Source organism: Jatropha curcas, chromosome 4 (genome assembly GCF_041381405.1).
Source record: "Jatropha curcas cultivar XTBG-Jc1 chromosome 4, XTBG_Jcur_1.0, whole genome shotgun sequence".
NCBI classification, from domain to species: domain Eukaryota; kingdom Viridiplantae; phylum Streptophyta; class Magnoliopsida; order Malpighiales; family Euphorbiaceae; genus Jatropha; species Jatropha curcas.
This window is the reverse complement of record NC_143154.1, coordinates 4699939-4709035: the sequence shown is the minus strand read 5'-3', so window position 1 is coordinate 4709035 and position 9097 is coordinate 4699939. Positions and strand designations below refer to the sequence as shown.

At 35.1% G+C, this 9097-nt stretch overlaps 1 long non-coding RNA gene across 1 annotated transcript; it reads right to left on the bottom strand.

Moving 5' to 3' along the window:
* Positions 1-6306: 6306 nt before the first annotated feature.
* Positions 6307-8135, bottom strand: LOC149496734 (uncharacterized). The gene is made up of 2 exons (XR_016320561.1): positions 7316-8135; positions 6307-6521 (listed from the first exon to the last, which is right to left on the bottom strand). It is a non-coding gene; the product is annotated as an uncharacterized LOC149496734 (long non-coding RNA).
* Between the last annotated feature and the right edge of the window lie 962 nt (positions 8136-9097).

Genomic DNA, 9097 nt, shown 5'->3' with positions numbered 1-9097 from the left:
TTCTAATTTCTTTTCTTCTCCTCTTGTTTCCTCTATCTTTTCTTCCTTCTCTATTTCTCCCAATTTAGCTTTTCCGTTCTCTTCTTTCTTATTCTTTTTCTCATCCTCTTCTTTTCTTTTCTTTTCTTTTCTTTCTCAACTTCTTCTTTGTCTTTCTTTTCTTTTCTTTCTCAACTTCTTCTTTGTCTTTCTTTTCTTTCTCAGCTTCTCCTTTTCCCTCCTCTTCTTTCTCTTTTTCTTCTTCACCTTCTTCATCTTTCATTTTTAAAGACCCATTGTCCAGCTTTGAAACATTATAGCCATCACTCTCCTTTAAATCAACATTCAGAAATTCAAAAACTAGTGTAAGTACCATTCCATAGGGCAGTTTCTTAGGGTTATTCTGCATTTTGTCAAAGATGGTATGACATAGGTTGAAAGGTTTCTTCTCAACTATGTGCCACATAATGCACAACTCAACTTGATTCACATATGTAAGTGAAGCACTTTTGGGATAAATGTAATGCACAATCAGTTTGTATAGCCATTTCATGCTATCTGTCAAGTTTGAGCATTCAATAGTGCCCTGTTTGTCTGCAGAACCCCTTTTCACAATTTCCTTCACAAATTCTTCCTTTTTGTACTCACTAACCTAAGAAATATCCTTAATCTTCGTTACCCTAGACCCAGTATTTGGCAAACCAAAAATCTTGCTCAAGTCAGCGTAAGACAACGCTTTGATTTCACCTTTAAGCTTTAAAGAGATCGACTTTGTTCCACTAATCTTAAGTGAACCGTAGAACTCTTTAACTAAAGTTTCATAACACAATCTGTTTAACAACAAAAAACTCATCCAGCCTTGAAACTCAAAGAGTTCCTTGAAATCAAACTCATTACTACCAAAAAATTTTCAGTCAATGACATACAAGCGCATGAGAGGATATGGTGAGAGGACAAATTTACCTTTATTGCGAGCCCTAGCAACTTTTTTCTTTGAAGTAGCAGTTTCTGTTTTTCCTTCCTTTGGTTCCTCATCTGGCTTTTTCTGTTTTGACTCCTTTTGCTCATATTTCTTTGAAAGCCTTTTTAGGAGTTGAAGTTCTTGCTCAGTTAAGGAATCGGATAAGGAGGTGGAACTTGATTCAGCCATTGTTGAGATTTTTGATACACAGAACAGCTTAGGGTTTTGTTAGCGAGAGAGCGAGAGAAAGAATATGAAGCATTTAGAGAGACAAGAACACTTAAGTGGCGGAAGAAATCGAAAATAAAGAACAGTTTTTAAAGAAATTCAAAACGACAAATAGAATAAAAGAAATAAAATAATAAAAATAATAAAATAATAAAACTGCCAAAGCACTAAGGATACGAAACATAATAAAACAAACACACACAATAAATTAACTGTTTTCGAATTTGGTCTAAAGCAAGATTCTGATAGTGACATTAGAAAGTCATATCAGAGCAATATGCGTTTCTTTTTAGACAAAAACGTTTCTCACACACAAAAAAAAAATTAGAACATAGCAGGTCTTTCATTTTCGAATATAAAAAGCAGTTTAGAACATACTTACAGAGTTCTAAAGTTACGAGTTTAGAACTAACATACCAAGTTCTCTTCTAATTGAACAGAATTGACTTTCATTCAAAGGTTTCGTAAAGATATCTGCCAATTGCTTTTCTGTAGGAATGAACTCAATTACTATGTCACCTTTTTGTACATGAGCACGTATGAAGTGATGTCTGAGTTCTATATGCGTGGTTCTAGAATGCTGAACTGGATTTTTAGATAAATTGATGGCGCTTATGTTGTCACACTTGATTGGCACTGTTTCTAATTTCAGTCCATAGTCTGCCAACTATTGTTTGATCCATAGAACTTGTGCAACACAACTTCCAGCAGCAACATATTCTGCTTCTGCAGTAGAAAGAGCAACAAATGTCTGTTTCTTGCTAAACCATGATACAAGTGCGCTGCCTAGAAATTGACAAGTCCCAGACGTGCTTTTTCTATCTATTTTGCTTCCTGCAAAATCAGAATCACTATACCCAACAAGATCAAATGTATCCACTTTAGAATACCACAGACCCAGATTAGAAGTTCCACAAAGATATCTTAATATTCTTTTTACAGCAATTAAATGAGATTCTTTGGGACACGATTGAAATCTAGCACATAGACAAACACTAAAGTGTATGTCTAGTCTGCTTGCCGTTAGATATAGTAAAGAACCAATCATACTTCTAAACAACTTGATATCCACATCCTGTCACACCTTACCTTACTGTAAGACATGGCATGTCGCCCGCAATATACTTAATAAGCACTTAAGTCTTATAAATGCTTACTAAGTATACTACAAGGGACTTAATACTGTTGATTCATTCATTTATATCTTGTAGAACAGTAGATTTAATTGTTAAATGTAAAACTCCTTTTGGTTCTTTCATCTGTTATAAAGAAATGTCTTTTTTTTCCGTAATTTTTCGTAATTCCTTCCATGTCCTTTAAATGAAAATTGCACTATAATCCTCCCTTTTGTTTTCCCTTCATCCTTTGGCACTCTAATCTTTTTAATCACTTCACTTTAGTCTTAGTAAGTATCAACCAAGTGTATTTAATATTCTAAACCCCACTTAAGAAAGGTCATACTGAACTTACCGTTTTTCGGGCTTTTCGGGTAAAATCGTGCTTTACGAAGAAGTCATTCCTCTTTAACTCATTTTTGATTTCCTTTAATCTTTCAAATTGATTTGTAATCACATTAATTACTATTTAATTCATATTCACATCCTCAATATATAGTGTTTCCCATTATTCTAAGTTTTCCTTTTATTTGGATAACCGAATTCATCGAAAAAGCTAGAATAGCAGGAACTACAAAGTTGAGGATATTACACATCCTTACCTTTTTCATCTTTTTCTAATTTTAAGGATGGACTCATTGGTGTACTACATACCTTGGCATTTTCCATTTTGAATCGTTTCAACAATTCTCTAGTATATTTTTCCTGATTAATGAAAATTCCATTCTCACATTGTTTGATTTGAAGTCCAAGGAAGAAGTTTAATTCTCCCATCATACTCATTTCGAACTCACCCTGTATAATCTTAGAAAATTCCTTACAAAAAAGATCATTAGTAGATCCAAAGATTATGTCATCAACATAAATTTGTACAACTAGAATGTCATGTGCTTTATTTTTGATAAATAGTGTTGTATCAACCTTCCCTCTTGAAAAACCATTTTCCAATAGAAACTTACTCAATCTTTCATACCAAGCTCTAGGAGCTTGCTTCAAACCATAAAGAGCTTTAGTAAGTTTGTAAACATGATTAGGTTTATCAGAAATTTCAAAACTAGGAGGTTGTTCTACGTACACTTCTTCATTTCGAAAACCATTTAGAAAAGCACTCTTCACATCCATTTGATATAACATGAAGTTTTTAAAATATGCAAATGCACAAAGCATTCTAATGGCCTCAAGTCTAGCAACCGGGGCAAAGGTCTCATCAAAATCGATGCCTTCCTCTTGGTTATACCCTTGAGCCACTAATCTTGCTTTATTTCTCACAACATTAGCTTGTTCATCAAGCTTATTTCTAAACACCCATTTTGTTCCAATAACAGAATGGTTTTTAGGTCTAGAAACAAGTTTCCAAACTTGGTTTATCTCAAATTGATTTAGCTCTTCTTGCATAGCAAGAATCCAACTTTCATCATTTTGAGCATCTTCTAAATTTTTAGGTTCTAATTGAGAAACGAAAGGACCATTACCAAAATTCCTTTAAGTTGAGCTCTAGTCAACATCCTTTCTGAGGGATTATCCATAATGTCTTCTTGGGGATGATACTTATGAAATTGCCATTCTTTTGGTAATTGAGAATCTTCATTTTCTCTGTCTGGCATTTGACTTTCAACTATATTCTGATCTTCATGTTCAACTTCTGGTTCAGCCTGATTATCAGTGTTCTACTCACTTTCTGGCTGTTCTAGTTATTCTTATTATTCATTCTACTTTTCATGATTAGAATCTACAACATCATCACTTTCTAATGTTCTAAATGTAGAGTCAGATTTATCAAACACAACATGAATAGATTCTTCTACAACTAGAGTCTTTTTATTAAATACTCTATATGCTTTACTATTACTAGAATATCCCAGAAAAATACCTTCATAAGTTTTAGTATCAAATTTAGCAAGATAATTTTTCTTGTTATCTAGAATAAAGCATTTACACCCAAAAATGTGAAAATAACCAATATTTGGTTTTCTACCTTTGTATAGCTCATATGGAGTCTTTTTAAGTTTAGATCTTACCAAAGCCCTATTTAGAAGGTAACAGGCCGTGTTAACTGCTTCTGCCCAGAAATACTTTGGTAGTTTAGAATCACTTAGCATGGTTCTAGCCATTTCTTGAAGTGTTCTATTCTTGCGTTCCACTACTCCATTTTGTTGAGGTGTTCTAGGTGCTAAGAAGTTATGGAAGATTCCTGACTCCTTGCAAAAAGTGTCAAACTTCTGATTTTCAAATTCTCCTCCATGATCACTTCTAATTGCTGAGATGTTGTATTCTTTCTCATTTTGTATTCTCTTGCAAAGTTGAACAAACATGTCATATGACTCATCCTTATTTCTAAGGAAGAGTGTCCAGATGAATCTAGAGTAATCATCTACAATAAAAAGTGCATAGAATTTTCCTCCAAGACTAGAAGGAGTAATTGGACCGAATAGATCAAGCTGTAGCAATTCTAAAGGTCTAGAAGTAGAAACCATGCCCTTGGATTTAAAAGATGTTCTGGTTTGTTTGCCCATTTGACAAGCATCACCAATGTGATCTTTTTCAAATTTCAACTTTGGCAAACCTCGAACCAAATCTTTCTTAGACAGTTTAGAAATAAGGTGCACGCTTGCATGTCCAAGTCTTCTATGCCATAACCAACTAAAATTATCAACAGAACTAAACATATATCCTGGTTATGCATATTAGAGAGATGTACTAGGTATATATTTCCAAATCTTTTTTCAATGAATAAGGTTTTATTATCATGCATGTTCTAAACTTCACAATGAGAATGTTCAAAGATCACTCTTCTATCGTTAAAGACATAATCTCTTTAATTTTAGGTAATTGAATTATTTTGATTTCTTTTAAAGGATTTTCGAAAACAACTATGACGAAAAGATTTATTGTGAAAAATCTAATTTTCAAAAAATATTTTTGATGAGAGAAAGATTAGTTTTTGTGCTTATAGATGAATTTTCTTTCTATCCTATAATGTATCCTAAATGCCTAATCACTAGGGTCTTCGGATATCTTCACACACTATGGATTTTTGTAGGACTTGCCTTGTTCGTTTTCTTTCCATAAGAATTCTGCATAAAATAATATTAGCACAAATAATATAATTTAAATTTATTTGTTTTGTTTTAATCATCAAAATTCCGAGATTAGAATTTGACCCTTGAGCCAACATGTTTATGAACACTAACCTTCAAAACAAGGTTTAGTAATCTTTAATCAAAGCTCCTTAAGCTTTAGTCTTGCCCTTATCTTTGGTAGAAGGCTCTACACCCTCTATATGTAAGAAACTCAAAATCAAAATAAAGAAAACAAATAAAAGAAGAAATTGGAGCATGATTAAGCATGTATATGCTAACAGAAAACTCTAAACCCAAAAAAAATGAAATTATCATAAAATCACTTACTTGACCCAAGTAGGAAAATCTCTAAATTCCTTAAAATTTGTCACCAAATATTACTTTTCTAGCTTCACTCTCTAAGATTAATTACTTAAAATCAAGTTGCGTGGGTTAATTTTGGTGGATTTAACTAAGTAGGAAGTGAAGGAAACAAAGAGAAGGAGGAGGAGAAGAACACGCCTAACATGAAGAAAAAGAAGAGAAATGGTTGCTCAAATAATTGGGGTTGACTTTTATAAAGCAACTAAGGGTATTTTGGTCTTTTTCCAAAATTGAATGGCTAGGATTAAGTCAATTGTAATATAATCTAATGGCTACAAATATTCTCCAATTAAATTCCTTCAAAATCTTATTTATCTCCACAAAACTCTCTAACTTACTACATAAAAATAATTCCTCAAATTTCCTTAATTAATATAACACCATAATTCACTATTCACTAATTATCTAAATTTTTCAAAAATATTCATTACTTACTTCCTATTCATAAAAACCATGCATGCATTGTCACGACCCATTTCCATGGACCGAACCGGCACTAGGACCTGGGTGGGCTTAAGGCCCCCGAAGCCCGTAGTAAGCCTGTATTATTTAAAACTTGCATTCTATTCACAATTGTGGATTCAGGCCCAATAATTTATTTCACATTTATATCCAAATAATAAATGTCTATACTCTATTTATTCATTTACAACCTAGTCGGAATACAATTGCAGAACTCTACTCCATAATTCACTAACGTTTGCATTTACATATTCAATACAATGATTATTACTTCTATCGATCCGTATCTCGCTCATTCGATTGGACTCCAAGATTCTTCTTTCCATCTATTACCTGGGGAGGTTGGAGGGGGTGAGTACTAGACTCAGTGAGTAGGATTAGATAACCGTCTCACCCCACACAATCATACAAATGCAAAATATTTTCATGTGATCACCCGTTTAGTTATATAATCATGCAATTTGTCACACAAATGGCAATACAACAGCAATCACAATTATTATCACCTTCATATAATCATATCACGTGGAAATTAGTCAGTGGAGTCACTGAAACCCTCGATTAGCCGTCCTCCCACATGGCCCATCCTCTCACGTGTGCACCAGGGAGCCGATCCCCCATTCTGGCCGACCGGTCTAATCCTCACTTGACCAGCCCTCTCATTGTTTTTCCATTCTCTCTCTTTTTTTTTCTTTTTTTTTTTTTTATACCAACAGGAGGCAACCCGGTCGTCTCCATCAAATCTAGATCATCAGGCGCTCACAACAGGAGGCCACCCTGCGGGCTGCGATCAAACCTAGATTATCCGGTGCGCCCAAATAAAGAAGCCAACCTGTGGTTAACAGTAACGGTAACAATAGGTGCACACGGGGGTGCCGATCTCCCATTTACCCGGCTAACAGTAATCAGTATCAGGATCCATATACAGTAACAGTCTCACAAACCCATGGTGACCCACTTCATCCCAATTCCACACAAACAAGGCACAACAATATCACAGCACAAGTAATCAAGCAATATTTAATATCAACAGATAGTGCATCACAATATGGTGATAATGCATGATAACATTTAGCCGTGAATGCATGAATACAGGCGGATGAGGCGAATTATCTAACACTACTCACAGTTCTTTATTGTCCTCTAAAGGAACTGCTTTTCTAGCCACATGCTTCGAGCCTTTGTCCTTGCATTTCGGAGTTTTATAAACATTAATTTATACCGCAAAAATTAATTAGTTTTTGTCGCAGATTGCTAGATCGAGCTTTACGCGCGCCGGATTGAAGCTACGCGCACTAGGACTGCAAGCAGATGGCCGGAGTCAGGCTAGAGCGGCTGGACCACCTGAGATTGACGTTAGAGTTGAGCTGCAGTGGTGGCGCTATGCGATCTGGTGGCGGAGCAGTTGGTGGCGCAACTGCAGGCTCGACGGATCTGCTCATGGAGGTCAGCGACGCGCTGGAGTTGCAACAAGGCTGAGCGCGCGGAGGAACAGTAGCGGAGCTGTGGCGGGGTCGCGAGGAGTAGTGATCGAGCGGAGGAGAACGGCTGTGGCACGCAGCGGAGTCCGATCGAGCTGGTGGAGGCGCGAGTTGCTTCTGCCAGCAGTGGAGTCTCAGGCGCAGGAAAGAAAAGGAAAAAAAAAAGAAAGCAGAAAAGAAAAGAAAGAAGAAGAAGAAGAAGAAGAAGAAAAGAGCAGAGGTGGCGGCGCGGTGGTGGCAGTGACGGTGGTGGACTGGAGATGGCGCAGAAAATGGCAAGGGGAGGGTGAAGTTTGCGCTGGATATAGAGGGGAGAGGCTTCTAGAAGTGGTTTGGGCTGATTCGGATCGATTTCGGTTCGATTCGGCCCAAATCTTGATTTTTATTTAATTTTTCGATTTTTAATTGATTTTCGATTCGGTTTATCATTGTACAAATTATTAATTCACATTTAAATATTTAAATACATTTTCCACGCTGTCAGCTTATTAAATTTAAATGAAAAATCTTTGAAAGTAAAAATTTGGGTTATTTCATGCATGCTCCAAAAATATAAATAAAATATAAAACATATATAGTAATTTTTCTGGACCAAAAATAATACCGACTCCTAAACCGGTGATACTATTCACAAACCGGTAAACTACTATTCCAAACACAGAAAAATAGGGTGTTACATTAACTTTCCACAAATACCCTTAAACCTACTCATTATATAGTTGTTAGGAGGGTTAATTTTGGAATTTCACAAAAATATTCAAAAAAAATAAAAAAAAAATTGTTGGAACTGGGTGGAACCACCAATTTCGGCTGGTTCACGATTCCTTAAAAGTTGGAACCGAAACCAGAATGCAAATTTTCGATTACGATTTCGGTTTGGACCGATTTCGGTTCTTCACAATTCAGATTTCAGTTCGGACTAATTTTGAACTGGCGATTTCGGTTCCAAAAACCGTGAAATGGCCCCCCTACATACACATGTTTTTTCAGAAGCCAAAAATAAATATGTCATGTTAACATATACAACAACAATATATTAGGAAAGTTTACTAAAATAGTTGTACACTCCGTTTGGTAGATGTATTTTAAATAGAAATTATTTGTAAATAAATTTTTCATATTTCCAATAAATTCAAAATTGAAATTCATTTGCTTTTATTCCTTAAAATATCCTTGGCACAATATTTGTAGAAAGTTAGGAGGATAAATAGTTTTATTAAAAGGTTTTGGAATTTAAATTTATGGAATTTATTATTGTTATGTTTGGTAATAAAAGGAAGAAAAGAAGAGAGCACCTATCTCAAAAAGCTAAACACACATGTGTTAGCCCAAAGAAGCATCGAAATGGAAGAAGGCATGAGGTCCCAAAAAGAAACAGAGGAAGGTAAAGAATGATTTAGCCTCCCTAAATGATCCACCGCAAAATTC